The following is a 17,690-nucleotide window of genomic DNA, read 5'->3' on the forward strand; positions in this document are numbered from 1 at the left end:
TAAGCCCTTGAAAACTATGTTAAATCATGTGGGAATGGGCAGTTTCTTTAAGGTTATAGGAGTCTCTCAAGCTGTGTGAGTACAACGCCACCTTCCCTGGAGGTAGAACTTTGACTACATTTCCCATTTCTTCTGTAATTTCTGGTGCATTCGGATTCCGCTTATTCCTGAGGCAGTCTGACATTCCTGGTTTTATTTTCTAAGGCAATTATTTGTACCTGGATTTCTAAAGGTATTGCTATATGAACCTTTACATTTGAGCCCTTCGTGCCTCTAATCTGCATCTGCTCTCTTACTTGATCAGATTTGCAGGACGTTTATGTGTGTTTGTGTAAGTGGTGGGGGAGGGAAGGGCTTTCTCCCAAGAACCAGACAGGGATTTTATGGGTCTTATCTACTGGGTGTGTTTTCCATTTATTTGTGCTTCAGAATCTGCTGCATTTATTTTTATTCCTTCTTTCTTTTAGGTTTACATTGCTGGACCTTTTCTAGCTTCGTGGGTTGGTACTTGGTTCAAATTCGTTTACTCACGTGTTCCTTATTCAATAATTGTAGGTTCCGAGGGCCACTCTGGCTCCGCACAGTCAGCCCTGCGATATCGTTCTGCCTTTGTGTTCATTTCTAAATACACTGGACTTGGCCTTGATCTCTTCTCTTAGACCAAATTCAGCAAGAGTCTCCTACAAATCCAACCTTTCGAGGGAAAACTAAACCAGGACCACAGCCCTTCTGCTGCCTCTTCTCTTGCTTGAATAAGTTCAAATCCAAAGCAACACTCACACGAGAGGAAACCGTGCTCACAAAGAGCCCTCGAAACGGAACTGGGGCTTGGCCATTGTCGGCGTACCTGCCCAGCTCCGAGATGCGGCAGGCACAGCCCGGCAGAACTTACAGAGGCTCCGAGCCTCCGTCCATAGCTGGACTGGCATCAGCAGGGCCGTCGTGGGCAAGCAGGCTGGAAGCCCTGAGCAAGAGCCATGCAGGTAGAGCAGAAGACAGCGAGAGCCTGGAGGGGGGCAGCAACCCCCCGCTCGCAGAGCCTCCCGGCTCCAGGGGCGGCTGGTGAAGCCCGGACGGGAACCATGCCTGTTTCCTGACCTCACGCAACGCCCTCTGGTCCTGAGAGCATCGTCACCATCTCTGGGTTATTCCGTTGTTTGGGCTGCCTGTCCTTTCTAGGGCACTGCCCGGAATCTTCTCCTCGAGAATGTGCTGCAAACACATACCACGTGAGATGCATTTAGGAGCTAAACATGACTTTATGGGAAATGCAATCAGGCTCTTCTCCCTTCCCCACGGGTCTCTGCATCCTAACACCTCCTAAACCCCTTGATTTACGACCCTCTATCCTTCGTCTCTCTCGTTCATCACGGCAGCCAGGCTGCACTCAGCCCTTCCTTTCCTTTTGCTCTGGAAAGAGCTCCTGGGTGGCTATCGTATGTCTTAATGCCCAGACTGCCCTGGAGGTCCGAGAGCCACACGGAGCATAACTTTCGGGCCTAGTCCCCTCCCCCTCCCCACCCCATCTGTCTTGCAAGCCCCAACTGCCTATCAGATTTTACAGCCGGTTCATTCTGCTTAGTGCTGCTGGACAACTTTGCACAGCTGTGCAGCCACCCTGGAAGTCGACGGCTTCATATCTGCCTGCAATAAACTCGGCGTCGTTAAGCGTTCCCTTGGGTTGCTCCGTCAGGATATCTTCACCCGCCTGGGCCCACCCTGCAGATCCGGGACAGCCTCGCAGAGGCCCAGAACCGCGGTCCCCGCAACCACCTTTGCATACGCTGGCCCCGGACACGCTCGCTGACCTGGCCAAAGAAACCCGAGGCTTCTTTTTTGCAACAGATGGGATGACAAGTATGGCTGTCAGGAAGCCAGTTGCGGGTAATTCATGGGCCGTATCTGGCGGCACCTGGATCTCTTAAACGCGACGACAGCCGGCAGCTGCTGGAGCTGGCCTCAGCCCAGGTTGTCCCAGCACGCACGTCAGCGGAGGCCAGGCCACACGTGGGGACCATCCCGTCCAGAAGCTTCCCGGGGAAGCTGAGGCCTGGGACCCCACGGACAGCCAACCACTGGGGGTCCGGCGTGCCCGGAGTCTGCCCGGGAGCAGAGGGGCCATGGCCAAAGACCCCAGGCACACAGAATGCATGCGTTTGCACACCTGCGTTCGCGACAGCGCGATTCACGATAGCCCGGAGGCAGAAAGTACCCAAGCGGTTATAGGCAGATGAGTGGACAAAGAAAATGTGGACCATACATGCAGGGGATTGTTACGCATCCTTAAAGGGGAAGGAGTTGTGACATACGCTACCACACGGATGGACCTTGAAGACACTAGGTAAAACGTGCAGTCACAAAAGGGCCGATACTGTATGAGACCCACGTTACAGGAGGTCCCGAGAGCCGTCAAGTTCACGGAGCCAGGAGGCAGGATGGCGGGTGCTGGGGCTGGGAGAGGGAGGAGCACGGAGCTCCCCTTTAATGGGGACGGTTTCGTGAGGGTGGCCACGCAAAATCTGGGCAGCAGACCTCGAACAAGGGGGCGTAGTCGCCCTCCTCATCTTACCTTTTTCTTCTTGGGGACTTCCTGGGGTGGCCAACGATCCAGAAACATCTGAAGGATCACTGTGCAGCTGGTGCTGGGTGTCGGCCGGGACCCTCTGCTGCCGTGGTCTCCCCGGGGCTTCCTTCCAACATGGCGGCCGGGATCGAAGAACAGGGGCCCCGAGAGAATGACAGGAAGAGGCAGTATTGCCTTTTCTGGCCCCGCCTCCGAGTGACGCACTCTTCTCTCCACCACTAGAGCCAGCCCATGTTCAAGGGGTGCCACGCCACCCCTGGATGGCAAGAATGTCCTAGGATTTGCAGACTGGTTTTTAAGCCAGCACTCTCGTACAACTCCTGGATGCCAACTGTAGGCTACCCTGTCTGAGCCTTGGTTTCCCCGTTGGAGGATTACACGACTGAGACAGGTTGAATCTCCTAGCACGGTGCTCATCCATCGGTACGTATTTATTATTGATCATGCAATTCTGTAGACGGAGAAGCTGATGAACCATATTACCATTTTGCCAAACGGAGCCCAGGGACACCCCGCGAGTTCTTTAAGTTCACCAAGCGAATCAGGGGAAAGGATGCGGCTAGGACATTGTCTCTTTACCCAGCGTGAGGAGTTGCCTAACTTTTCTGAGGGCAGGCAGAGGCTTTGTTTTGCTGAGAGGACTGCTGCCAAGAGGGTTACCAGAGAGGAGTCCCAGAGGGAGCACCGCAGCTGGAGGAAAAGAATCTGAAGCCAGAGCGGGGGGAGGGAGCAGGAAGTCAGCTGGACAAAGGTGGGAAACTCAGACGGAGCCGGTGAAAACGCTCAGGAATCAACTTGCTGCGACCTCGCGTGCTTTGCTAACAACTTGCCCACCAGACGGTGGCCCCGATGCCCAGGAGACTTGGAAGGACCAGGGGGTGAGTCAGTTCCTGATCTGCAGACCAGGAGCAGAGGACAGAAGCGGTGGCTGGTCCGGGCATCCCGAGCTCAGACCCCGCTCCGCCTGCCCGTCCTGATGTCACAGCGCCTGTCACGGCATCTGACGCGCCCGTGGGAGAGCTCTCCTGAGAGGCGCCTGGCACGGCTTTCTGCCTGCTGGAATCTGCAAACCCGCAACATGGCCACCACCCTGTACTGGGGAAAACACCCGGAGACAGGACAGAACATACTGCAGACACACCCGAGAGGGAATTTCTGCCCAGCATTCCAAGGGTGTGGCCAGGAGGCAGGATCGGGGCTCTACCTTCAGCAGGGACACAGCTGTCACCTCTGGGTGCAGGGGAGGATGCGGGAGGTCAGGATCACCCAGCAGTGGCACCTCCAAGTGACTTGCCCCAATGTCCTGTGTCCCCTGAGTCACCTTCATCCTGTCAGCCGCCGCCCTGTCACCTTGACTAAAGGCCAGTCTTGTCGCTGAGCCAGATGCCTCCAGCGGAGAGAGTCCAGCCCGGCCGGGGACTGACCAAACCCTCCCCGACTTTCCCGTGTGAAAAGCCTCACCAAGGGCGCTTCTGGGGCAGATCTCTTGCCCGCTCCTGGGGTCGCACGCATACTCTCTGGGAGGAGCAATAATAAATTGATGAGATTCACCCATCCCGTTGGCTGATGGGAAGGCACACGTGTCCACAGAGGACCTTACAGTGTGCCGTCCCCACGCTCTCTGACTGTGATCCCGCCCCCCCACCCTCCCAGTGGGGAGCCCACGTCCACGCTGCAGACCCGCCTCCATCAACAGAGTTCATCAGACACAGTCTTTTATACCTTCTGGGGCTTTCTTCTGGCTCACTCCCAGATGCTTGCTCTGAGAGCCCAGGGCACAGAGAGGGATACGGCGGAGATTCTGGGCCATGACCGCGGCTGAGATCTGGCTCGATCAGCACCACCCTGCTGTCCGTGGGGTGTGTTATCCTGGAGGGAAGCCGCCCAGCTGTCTGCAGGCCCAGGGAAAGTTCTATTCCCCGAAGAAACAGGACCCAAAGGAGCAGAGGCTTCCTGCCCCGGACACTCCAGAGAGGGGTCCAGAGGTTCTCCTTACGGCTTGGCCCCTGAGTTAGGCGTCTTTTCAGAAGGCTTCCAGGGACCCCCATCTCCTGGAGTCACACCTCTCCCCATGTGTGTATGTACATGCGTGTGTGAATACGCATGTGTATATACGTGCACGGGTTTTGAGTATGATGCATGGGTGGGTGTGTGCATGTACCAGTCTGGGTGTGGGTTTTACATACGTGTGTGTACGTTTGTGAGTATGTGTATGTTGTGTGTGCCTGCAAGTGTGTGTGCGTGTGCACTGTGTGTGGGCGTGCAAGCGGGAACTAGTGTTCTACGTCCGATGACCAGACTGTGTTGAGGACGATACATTCCAAGAGTAACCCACGGGGACTGATTCCACCCTCGCCCCCCGTCTGGCCTCACCGGCTCGCTGCTCTGATGGACAAACCATCACGGTGGACAGCCCCGCGTGGCAAGGACCCGATGCCCAAAATGGCTCCTGGCGCTCCCCGCCTCCCGGTACGCGCACTCTTGAACAGCCCTCTCCCCGCGTGGGGACAAACGTGATGAGCTGTCACCTCCGAGACGGGGCTGTAAGAGGCTGTGCCTTGCGTCCTGCTGTACTCGTTGTCCTTGGCTTGCTGGCCTTGATGAAACAAGCCGTCGTGTTGGAGGAATCCGCATGGCGGGAGACCAAGGATCGCCGCTCACGGCAGCCCACGAGGACCTGAATCCTGCCCGCAAGGACACGGAGCCCTGCAGTGACTACAGCCCAGAGAACACGTCGAGGAGGCCAGACGCAGGGACCCAGCTACGTCTGCACCACCGTCATGTGCGCCCGGATCCCTGACCCAGAGACCCCTGCAGCGACCAGTGTCACGGTTACCGGCCTCTGTGTTTGGGGCAATCAGTGAAGCAGGGATAGGCGATAATGTGTCCTCCTGTCCAGGGAACAGGGGATTGTTGGGTATGAAGGAAGCCCACGGACTGCATCATCTGCGGCCGTCAGGACTCAGCATCACTGGGAAGGCTTATTGAGAATGAGGATCAGGGTGCCTCGGTGGCTCAGTCAGTTGAGTGTCTGACTCTTGATTTCAGCTCAGGTCGTGATCCCAGGGTCACGGGGTCGAGCCCCGTGTCAGGCTCTGCATTAAACACAGAGCCTGCTTGGAATTCTCTCCCTCTCTCTCTCTCTGCCCCTCCACCATTCGCGTGCATGTGTGTGCACAAGCGCTCTCTCTCTCTCTCTCTCTCTCTCAAAACAAAACCAAAAAAATTAAAAATAATAAATGAGGATGAAGGGCCAGGCCAGACCTCCCCCGCCAGAATTTTCAGGGGCCCCAGGGACTCTTGTGCATATTCACGCTTGGGAATGAGCGCTGTGGACCATGACTTGGTTTCCCCGTAGCTCCCTGAGGAATTCTGCAGACCACTGCCACCGTCACTGCAGACCCGGGGGCCGTGCGTGGGCCCGCCAGCACAGAGGGCCACCCTCCCCGCACACCAGCCCCTTGACCACACTGAGCCTGTGGCTCCAGCCCCCCAGAGGGGGTGTAGGGGCTCCTGCTGGGGAGGGATCAGATCTTGAAGAGCTGAGAGGCAGAGAAACCTCTCCCTCCACCCCACCCCCAGCCCCAGACGGTTCCAGAAACCTGGTTGTCGGTGCTGTGTGTGGTGAAGCTGTGGCCGGCATGGGCCCCCAGACCCCCGCTCCACACCCCCCAAGTTTGCCATCTGTCTGAGCTGCCTCCTGCCCTTCCCTTGTCCTGCTTCCCTGGGCTTGCACTGGGGCAGAGGGCTGTCTCAGGACCTGGGCCTCGGGCTCGCTTTTGAGACAAAAACGGCGCTCTAAACGGACCACACGGGGCTCCAGGGCAGACCAGGCCAGCAGACGGGGCCCCAACTTTATCTGGGGGAAAAGCTGGCTGAAGGGCTTCCAGTGGCCCCAGGGCTCCAGACATGACCCCAGCAGAGCCCATGCCCCTCGCTCCCCGGATGTGGCTGAAGAAACGTCCTAGGTGCGTGGCTGGTCCCCTGGGCAAGCAGACAACTGCGGACGGCCGCGTGCAGGGGCTGCACGGGGGGAGAAGGGCTGGTGACCGGGTGTGCACCCTGCTGGGTCCCCAAGGGGCCAGCCTATCTGCTTTCCCAGCCGCGTGGACACCCAGAAGCCGAGCGCCACGGTGCCTCCGTCACACACAAGCTCACGCAGGTGGCTCCCGCCACCGAGGAAGGGGCCCAGGGGCTCCGCGACCCTGTTTTCTTAGCACGGCACGCTCCCTTGAGAGAGTAACATCGCCACTGGCCAGCCCTGATGACGACCGTGTGCAAGTGTTTGCGGACATCGTGTGTGTAGGCGTGGTTTTATATATGCACACGTGTGTGTGCACACGTGTGTGTGAGCGCCTGTACACTCACGGGTGCGCTCCGTGTTTATCAGACCGTGAATCTTCCCAACTTCACGACGAGGAGGTGAGGCCCCCCCACCCAAGGCCACGGGCACAACCATGCGCTTTTGGGGGGGACAGACCTGAGTTCAGACCCCCGGTCTGCCACCACCTGACCTCATGCCTTGGTGAGGTCCTCTTACCGCGGGGCCTGTGGCACATCCACGAGCTCTCCTCCCGCGGGGCCGCGCAGGTGGGGGGGTGGCCTCTGTGTCTGACGGAGCACAAGTGCGCGGAGGATGTGGGATCCCCTCCCCTGTCGGCTCACTCACGGGTGCGTCATCCACACTCACTCCAGTGCTCAAGTCCGGCTGCCCGGAGCAGAGCCTGGTCACGGGGTCATGTTCTCACGGGTTACTGAGGATGTGCCCCAGGGTAGCGGGAACGCAGGGGTGCAAGGAGGGAAGAGCCGGGCCGGGCCTGGAGGCAAGTCCAGGTGAAGCCCCAGCCTCAGCCTGGTCCTGACGCCGAGAGCATCAGTCACGCCCAGATGTTCCCCCATTGCGGCCAGGGGGCTGGACTGGGGTACGGGCCACCGCCAGGCACAGAGATCCTCCGTCACTTCCGGCTGTCTGCAATGGGACGTGATGCAATTGCAGGATGCGGGCCTCAACGGGGCTCCAAGGGTCTATTTTGGGCCCACACTGAGGCAGGCCACAGGCTGACGAGCGTGTCCTCGGGAGGTGGCCGGGCGCCTGCACGGAGCACTCGTCCCTGCCGGCCGGGGTCTGCTTCTGCACTGCTCCGCGAGAAGGAGACTGTGCCAGTCCGAGCCACGGCATACGATTCCTTTTGTGACGGCACTTCAGCCCGGCCCTGGCTTACACACGTGGTCAGGGGGCCGTTAGCTCGGGGGAGGGGGGGAAGGCGCTGAGTGAGAGGGAAACCTTCGGAACAGGCACTGTTAGGCACTGAGTTGTGTCCCCAGAAAAGATACGTCGAGGTCCTAACCCCCAGTACACGAAGCGACCTCCTTTGGAAATAGGGTGCTGCAGGTGGTCGAGTTAAAATGAGGCCCGCAGCGTGGGCCCCGATCCAATATGACCGGGGTCCTTATAAACCAGGGAAACCGGACGCAGAGACGGACATCCGCACAGGCAGACCCAGGCAAACGTGAACGCAGAGACGGGGGGATGCGTCTACTGGCCACGGCAGCCAAGATTGCCGGTGAGCCCCGGGATCCGGGCCAGAGGGTGGACCCCACGGCCCCCCACGGCCTCAGAAGGAGCCAACACTTGCCGACACCGTGACCCTGACCTCGGCCTCCAGAACCGGTAGATTTCTGCTGTTTAAGCGGTCGGGTCTGTGATGCTGTGTCCTGACAGCCCCCGGTCACTCGCCCACCCCGTGAAGAATACACTTCGAGAAGCAGCGGCAGAGACGTTAGCCACGTGCGGCCCCGACGGGCGCAGAGCAGAGGGAAGATGACGCCTCACCTCCCTCCCACCCGCACCCGCCCCCAGCCTGGTCTCCAACTGCACAAGGAGTGTGGCAAATAGCCCATCTACACTGGGGATGACCCACTCCCAAAAGCCTCCTGTGCAACACGTTTCCCCCTGATTTTTCACCCCTGGAGCATTTAATGGGGAAAATAATCCACTGGACGTTGAGTCACTGGGCCTGAGCTCAGCCCTAAGTTGTTTGCGAGGACTGTTTCATGTCCACTGTGGGCCTCCTTTCTCAGAAAAAGGAAATCGTTTTAGCCAAAAATAAACAAACTTGACACCATGCAGGTTAGTCCTACATAAATCACTTGACAGCCTGCTGACTTCGGAGTCTGGGGCCAGACTTCATTTTCAGATGCTTTCGTGTTGAGACAGATGCGCCTGCCTTGGACCACCTCCCACGGACCCCTGCAGCCTCCCCCCCACCCCCGCCCCCGGGGCCCTACTTGCTTGTGTCCCTCCCAGGCTTGAGGGTTTGGAGCATAGGGTGTGTGACCTGGGCAGGGCCCGTCACACAATCTTACAGGGAGCTGGGTTCGATCGCACAACCTTACAGGTGCAGGTGTGGAGCTGTGGAACCACGAGTGCACGTCCCAACCTCTCCAAACCTGAGCCCACAGATAGGAAGCAGGATCGCGGACGGGCCCCCAATGTGGCTGTTGTAGGAACGTGGCAGCTCGTGCACGTGTCCTGCCCCAACGGAACAGAACACACACTCAATCAAAGGTAAGTAATGTTACTGCTGGGAGGTCGCGCGGAAGTTCCCCAGTGGAGAGCCCAGGGTGTAGCTTTCAGGTGGTTCCCAAACGTAAAACCCAGGCTGTTTCTGGTGACAGATCACAACGTCATTTCCTATCTGTTGGGTTTTCTTGAATGAATGAACGAATGAATGAACGAGGGTTCAGGAGAGCCCACCCCTAAATATTTAGCGCTGATCCCAGCGACTTACCTTTTCTTTCCTCTATTAAAATGTTCCTTTGACGTCGAGTAATTCTTCCCCCCGTCAAAACGTGACACGATTTTCATTTCAGCACGGGGGACCAGGTGCGAGGACCAAGCCCTCTGTGAGCTTTTCAAGCGAAGCCTGCCGTCCTGGGCCTTCCAATCCAGCGGGATCGGCAGGGAAGACGATGAGTGAACGCGAAGATTTCAGGCGGGTCTGAAGTGGGAGGTTGTGTTTCCGAAGATCCCGTCGGCTCTTCTGCGCTGTGGCCTTGGGGGGCCCCAGCCAGGGCTCTGATCCCCCTCCCTGGAATCCGGGCTGCCCTCCACCAAGAGTTTTCCAATTCTTCCGAGACCAGTCGGAAGAGGGCTTGCGGCTACCCAAGACGCTTGGGATGCTGGCCCTGCGGACCCGGCTGCCGCGCTGTGAGGAGTCCACACCCCGTGGAGAGGCCCGGCAAGCTGAGCTGACAGCCACCATCTTCGCGCGTGGACCAAGGCTCAACGTGGACAGCCGCTCTGCGTCCGCCACGTAGCACGAACGTCTTCTCCACCCCACGCCGCTATCTTTGGAGGAACAGAGGTGCGTAATCTCAGGGCACTTGGGGGGCTCCGTCCGTTGAGTTTCCAACTCCCGGTTTCCGTTCAGGTCCTGATCTTGTGGTTCATGAGTTCGAGCCCCGCATCGGGCTCTGTGCTGATGGTGCAGAGCCTGCTTGGGATTCTCACTCTCTCTCTCTTTCTCTGCTCCTCCCCCCTTCTCCAAATAAATAAATAAACATTAAAAAAAAGAAGTGCACAAGTGCACAATCTCAGTTGAGTCCTGTTTATCTGTGCTTCCTTTTACAAGTTTTTTGTGTTCTGCTTAGGACGCGCTGCCTACTCTGAGGTCATGAAGCTGTTTAAAGCTTTTTTTAAAAAAATTTTTAACGTTTTTATTTATTTTTGATAGAGAGAGAGAGCACGCAGGGGAGGGGCAGAGAGAGAGGGAGACACGGAATCCGAAGCAGGCGCCAGGCACCAAGCTGTCAGCCCAGAGCCCGACGCGGGGCTCGAACTCACGGACCGCGAGATCATGACCTGAGCTGGAGTCGGTCGCTTAACCGACTGCGCCCCCCGGGCGCCCCTACTTTTGTATAAAGTTTTATTGTTTGTGCCTTTCACATTTAGAACAGCGATTCATCTGCAATTCTCTAGGTGTGAAGTGTGCTAAGAGTCGGGACACGCTCCTTTCCATGCACGAGCGTGTGTATACAGTTGAGTAAGTGCAGTTTATTGGAGGTAACTTCTCCCTGTGCACGGCGGTGTCTGTTTCTGCACAGATCCAGCGACCGCCCATACCTGTCCTGGACCCCATTCATCCTGCTCCCTGTGTAGACACTGGCGGGTCCCAGCCGTCCGGCCAGCTCACATGCCTCTCCCAGGAGTTGTACGAGTATCTTTGCACTTTTTTTTTTTTTTGGCCCTTGGCATTTCCTACACTTTAGAATCCGTTCATCCTCTGCCACACACACACAAAAGAAAAAAAAAAAAACAAGAAAACTGCTTTGAAAAATTCCACATTGTTCTAATTTGTCTGTGTCTTATTTTGAGGGGAAGCCTCCCTTCCTGTGCTCAGAAATTATTTGTATTCTTTGTCTGAGACGTATTCATTAATGCTTTTACTCTTTCCTTTTGAGCTATTGCTCTTTTGTTTCTGATTTGTTGGAGTTCCTCCTGAACAAGGAGAATCTGTCCCTCATCTGCAGCGGGAGTTGCAAACATTTTGCCGGGGCCTCCCTCGCCTCTCGATTATGCTGTGTATCACCCTGGTTATTCTATTTCTATGTGTGTCAGTCTTCTCGGTTATGGTTTCTAGGTTTTGTGTCTTTCTTAGAAAGGCCTTCCCCCCTGCAGCTATTGGAACCACTAGTTAAAAGCACGCGTTCACAGTGAGAAGAGAAAATTCTAGCTCTTAGGCTAGAATGACAGAACAGCCTGCATATTTTTCCTGGCGTGAGTTTCTTTAAGTGCTGTCGTGTGCCATCACGTAGAGCGATACTGTTCTTAAATATCATGGTCAGGGCATGGGGTCGGGGCCTCTGAAATGTTCCAGAACCACACCACTGGCTGGGTGTGGACCTTTCATGACTTGAATGAAGATAGGCCCCCAGCCCCTCCACCTGCACAGACCACTCCTGTAATGGTGGAATCTTGGCAAATCATCTTCGTGTCGCTTCCGCTTAGGTTTGACCAATACGGGGTCTGAGCTGCACAGGTCGGGCCTGCCGACTCCTCACATTCCATCCCCCCCCCCCCAGCAGGTGCCATGGGCAGGTTCTGTTACAATTCTGTATACTTTTTTTCCCATGGACCCCTCAAATCATATAGCCATCAGACTGCAAAACCTGGGCTCACCCGCCTTGTCTGTCCCGCAATAACCGAAGAACATCCTGTACCTATGGCGGACTCACAGTCATCCACACCCGTCACGAGTTGTAGATGTGCACGAAGCCAGCTCCGAACCAAACTCCCCCCCTGCAGCAGGCAACAGAATCGGGGAATGGAAGTTTGCAGGAGAGCAGGGCAGATTGCAGCTGGTATTTAGTCATCCAAGATCTGTGCAACAAGTTCAGTAGCCATGGGGGACACCCGTGGAATCCCCCTCGAGGCCCTCGATGGCCTCCGTGGCCCACCAGCCCCCCGGGGTGGCTGGGCCTCCAAGCTGGCTATTCCAGGTGGGTGGCCTCGCCTGCAGGCCTGGGCGCCTGGACAAGCCCCGTGCTTGCCCACAGCGGGCACCTGGGTGGCCACCACGGCCATGGGGACATCAGGGCCAAGCTTCCCTCCAGCCCAGCCAGCCCTACAGGACCCCACAGGGATGGTCCCGACATCAGAGGATGGCCTGAGAGCAGTGACATTGTCAGGGTTGTTCCAAGAAAAGCTGCTGGGCTCTGCCTGGGGAAACTACAGAGTAGTCCCTGGGGCCCCCGACTTCAAACAGCTTTGCATTTTCCGGCCCTGGCCTTGACCGCTCACCACACACCTCCCACACTTCCTGCTCCTTCCAGCATCTCAGAAAGCACCTCTTTCATTTCAGCAATAATGCAGAAAGCGAGCAAAGACACAGGGCGGGAGTGGGGGGGGGGGGTGCCCAGCACAATCAGGGGGTACCCTCTGTCTCCAACCTTCATATGTAAAAAGCATTAGAGAATCTTTCGGATGCGGTTCAGAACACGTAAAAATCAACCATCAGCATATTCAAGGGCCATTAGCCCAGGGCCAGAAGCCACAGGGTGATAGAAATGTACTCAGCACCTCGAGGGTTTACCAAAGAAACTCCAGAATTCTGAGCCTTCTCATCCCCTTTCAGATGACATGAAATCCTCACACCGTGGCAGCGTCCCTAAAGTCAGTGGAATGTGAACAGTCTGTATAAAAGATAAATATTACTTTATCCCTGCTCGTTGGCAAGACTGCGTTCTGGAGAAGGTCCCTTGACAAAGGAGCAGCTCTCTGCTTTCTGACCAGAGACATATTTGATCAATTTAATTCTTTTTAATGTTTATTTATTTTGAGAGAGAGAGAGAGCGCGCGCATGAGCCGGGGAGAGGCAGAGAGACAGGAAGAGAGAGAATCCCAAGCAGAACCCCAAGACCTGGGGCTTGAACTCACCAACCGTGAGATCATGACCTGAGCTGAAACCAAGAGTCAGAAGCTTAACCGACTGAGCCACCCAGGCGCCCCAATGAATTTCATTTTTTTTAAGAGTTTCCTTGTCCATTTAATGTGTCATTGTAATGTCTAGTTACCGTGTTCCAATCACTGTGCCCTGATGTAAATGGCACAACAAGAGCCAAAGCAGGGATTATCCCTGGAATTGAGGATATTGGGAAATGGAGAGCGGCCAGGCTGCAAAAGAGAGAAAGAGCCAGAGAGGGAGCCTCGGAATCTCTGTGGCGATTCCTCCTCGCACCGCGGTGTCAGGCACCAGACTGCAGTCTCCGGAGAGGGACGCGGGCATCCGGGGACCCTTCCAGCTGAGAGAGAAACAGGAGAGGCCCATGGGATGTCAGCGCACCTTCAGGGAAGAGTGGAGGTCGCCCCCCACGGAGCCCACGGTTCACCTGGAAAGTCCGCACAGAGACAGTGAGTCTTGGGTGGAATTTGAACCAGTCTTGGGTTCAAGACAGTGAGTCTGGGGTTTGGAACCGATGGTGCTGGAGGCAGTTAGGCGACCAGACAACTCTTTCTCCAAATCCCTGCAAATGGGGACACAGGGGATCCTGTGGAGAGAGACAACACGGGGAATCGGGTCCCACAAGGCGGGCAGAGTGGAGCCTGTTACGTCTCCAAGTGCTGGGTGGACGCTGTCTTACTCGGGGATTCCGCTGCAGATGAGAAGAAAGTGTGGATCTGAGAACATGACCGTTGTGTTCCAGGGGGAGTGAGTGGCTTCACTACAGGATGCCTTTAAGGACATGCTGTGTAGGGCGTCTGTGACATGTTTAGCACAGATGTTGGGAAAGCCTGGGAACGGGCCTGAGAAACTCAAACTCATGAGCTGAGTTTCGCGCATGGTGCAAGAAGACAGCGCCCATCCCTGGGAGAGCTCGGGAAGTCCCTCGGTCGCCTCGCACGCAAGCACTGACCGCCGGGTTTACCAGACGGTGCGACGAGCACCAGGGCGGCAGGTGCTCTTACGGGACCTCCCTGGCCTCCGTCGTTCACCGACCACACTTGGACATTTTTGCCAGATGCTGTGGAGTCTGCACTGGGAGATAACAATCATGCAAACAGAAGTTAGAACACAGAGAGGAAATTTCCCTATTCCAATTTGCAATTCAAAGGGTGGCTTTCGTCCCTATCAAGTATGTGGAGACCAGAGCCCTGTGGCTCGGCTCGCTGTGGGCCGCAGACGAGCCTGACCTGGGGTGAGAAAGGCAGACAAACCCCCGGTAAAGATGCTCGTCCCCCACGCCCCAGCCTGGGAAGAGAGCAGAGCAAGCTGGGTGCTTCAATCTCATGGGCCCCTTTCCAGAGTCCCTGATGGGACAGCCAGAGCAGGAGCTGCTGCTGGGGACGGACCAGCTCGGCCCATCTCGGGGCCCTCCTGGAACTCCCGAGAGGGGCTGGACCTCCCACACAGGCTGGCCCTGCGTCGTCCAGGCCCGTCTTTCGAGGACAGGGAAGGATCTCCCTTCGGAACCCCCTCGGGACTTCTTGCACGTGATCGGCTCAAGGGGAGCCCCCTCGAGTCAAAGTGAGCCCCAAGCTGGGGCTGGGATGGCTAATGGGCTCTGCCCCCGGGAGCTCCAGCCCCCTCCCCTTAACCCCAGGCCTCCGCCCAGCAGTGACAGGCAGTCACCTGCAGGCATGCTGCACCCCTGGACATGATCTGGACAAAGAGGAGAGAGAGGAGCCCGCCAGCCAGAGTCCACGGCGGCCAACATGCCGAAGACAGACGCCCACGGCGTGCAGCACACGTGATCCACCGCATCCTGGGGCCAGGGTACGGCCCACGCTTCCAGGGAGTGACTGCAGTTGACAAAGGCCACTTAGAGTAAAACATGTCATCTCAAAATAATTGTCTCCCATGGCTCCCAATTCCCAAAGAGGCTGAGGATTCAGATTTGCCTCTGATTCCCCCTCACTGTCCTCAGTAATACAGCCCAGTATCACTTAAAGCACTGATGATTTTTGACCAGGGTTTTAAAACGCACTCGAGGGGACACCTGGGTGGCTCATTCGGTTAAGCGTCGGACTTCGGCTCAGGTCATGATCTCACGGTTTGTGGGTTCGAGTCCCGCGTCGGGCTCTGTGCTGACAGCTCAGAGCCTGGACCCTGCTTCGGATCCTGTGTCTCCCTCTCTTTCTGCCCTTCTTCCACTCATGCTCTGTTTCTCTCTCTGTGTGTGTGTGTGTCAAAAATGAATAAACATTCAAAAAAATGTTTAAATATAATATAAAATGCACTCGATTATCCTAAAGTGCCAAATGTAGAACTTGCCACTCTCTGGAATCTGTTGAACTGTATTCACCTTAATGTGAAGACCCGGAGCCCCGGGTGTGCACGTTGAGGGAGGCTAACTCTGACACTGTGCCCTTGAAACCAACCAGAGGCTGCAGCCGCCCCCTCCTGTGCGCCGATGCGGGGATGCCCCGATCCCTGCTCTGGGAGGGGGCCTTGCGGGCCTGACTTAAACGGCACCAGGCTCTTCACTCGTGGTCCGGTCCCGGCACGGACGCGTTCAGGGGTGCCTGCAAACTGCACCCCATCCACATCCCATGAGCCCCACGGCAAGACCCCAGCCAAGGCGGTGGTTCTCAAAGTGTGCTCCCTGGGCACAGGCACCCCCTGGGGACATGCAGAATTGCAGACTCCTGGGCTCCACCCAAACCTGCTGAGTCAGACCCCAGCCCTCCTTGACCCAGTGCCCCTGCTTGCTGTCTGAGCATCTGCCCTCTCCCCTGTACTTGGGGACGGACCCCTAGCAGCAGTGACAGCAGGGGAGCATCCGGCATCCCTCATCTGCACCCAGGAGAGGGGAGAGGGGTGCTTTTCCGTCCCAGTTTCCCCGCCCTGCACACTCTGCTCCCAGAGCACCTGGTAGACCAGAAAGAGGGCAAGCCCCTCACCAGCTCTCCAGCTTGAAAGCTGGAGCCAGCTCCAGGGAACAGGCATCGCTAGGGAGTGACCCAGTGCTCAGTCACCTAAGCAAGGGGCCAACTTCGCTTCTAGCCTGCAAGATCGGACCTCAGGGTCCCTATAATTTCTAAAGTAGCCTGCACTTGATGGTGTTGCTTCTGAGCTGAGAGGACACCGAGATTTCACATGGAACCCCAGCAGGACTCAGGTCCAAATGGAACCAAACTCCGGTCAATTCTGTCTTTTATCAAGTGCCCTGTTGCTGTTAGTTAAATTCAAATTAGCTTCAGCCCAGTCAAGCGACTTGCCCAGATTCTGACAAACAGCGAAGGTTTGAGAAAGGAAATAAAAGGGTCCAAAGACAGTCCTGAAGTCTGCAGCCCAGGAATGCAGCCCTGGGGAGAGCAGAGGGGCCCTGACGGCAGGCCAGGCTGATTTCCCTCTCGTTTGCATAAATTTGCATATCACCGCCCTGCAGCTTCCACCCTAAGTGTCCAGCAAGACCTTGAAGGGCAAGACCTTGGAGGGCTGAGGGCTGGGGGGGGGGGGGGGGGGGGAGGAGGGGGGGGGAGGGGGTCTGCAGACTCCTGGGCTGACCCAGCGGATGGCACCCTCCTTGGGGCCACAATGCAGACCTCGAGGCCTCCTCTCCTCTAGTCTGCTCTGAGGTGAGTCACACATGGGGCAGCGGAGGAGGCTGACAGCCGTTCTGAAACCAGGGAAGACACTTGACAGGCCCCACCACAAATGGTGCGTGCAGCCAGCCTGCCTAAGGCCACACCCGCCTAAGGGTGACAGTGACCGAGCACACGGCCATGGCCAGCCACGCACTTCAGCCCGCAGATGGTCCCACGGAAGTGTGCCCTGAGCCCGCCCCACACTGTCCCCCACCGGCTCCCCACCCCGGCATACAGCGTACTTCAGCCCTGTCCCAGGACACAGAAAGAATGGAAGGGCATTTCAACGCCTCCCACCTCCAAGAACCAAAGAGAGAAAGGAACTCATGCCTCTCCAGCTACTGTTCGTGGTTAGTTTTCCACCCAGAACTCACCCCAGATGTGCACCCAGAGAGCCCTCTCCCTCTGGCTAGTGCCCTGCATCTCCCACCGCCCAGATGGTAGCTGAGACCCTGCCTGCCTGCACGTTCCTGTCTCCTGTGATTTCCTCCACGCTGGCCTCCTGGAAGCCGGGGTCCCAGCAAGGTGACAAGACTGCTTCCCAGAGTCCTGTGCCTGCTCCCGGCTCTGTTCCCTTTCCTCTCCCCTCCACCCCCAACCTTCTGCACACCGTCCATCTGTCCATCCGTGGTGTCCACGTTCTCCGTCCATCCTCCGTTCATTCCTGGTCTTTCCCATAATCCTCTGAGTCATGGAGACATTGGCCCAGCTACATCTTCCCCACCCAAATTTGGCCCATTTTATCACCATCATCTTGCTCACCCTCACGACTACTCCTTTTCTCAATTTTTTTACTTTTCCCTTCATTTAAAAAGAAAAAACAACCACCACCCTCCTCGTTACTTATTCCCTTTGTATCTTTTCTGTATAATTCTCTCTTTGTTCAATCAGTCTACTGCTGACACCACCATCCATAGTCAACTCTTTCATGAGGACATCTTGATGAGCTTGAACATCCTACCATCCAGAAACATAACCTCCTGTCCAGCGGGCCCTCCAGAGCCCAGAGAAGGCGCC

Source organism: Acinonyx jubatus, chromosome D4 (genome assembly GCF_027475565.1).
Source record: "Acinonyx jubatus isolate Ajub_Pintada_27869175 chromosome D4, VMU_Ajub_asm_v1.0, whole genome shotgun sequence".
Taxonomy (NCBI): Eukaryota; Metazoa; Chordata; class Mammalia; order Carnivora; family Felidae; genus Acinonyx; species Acinonyx jubatus.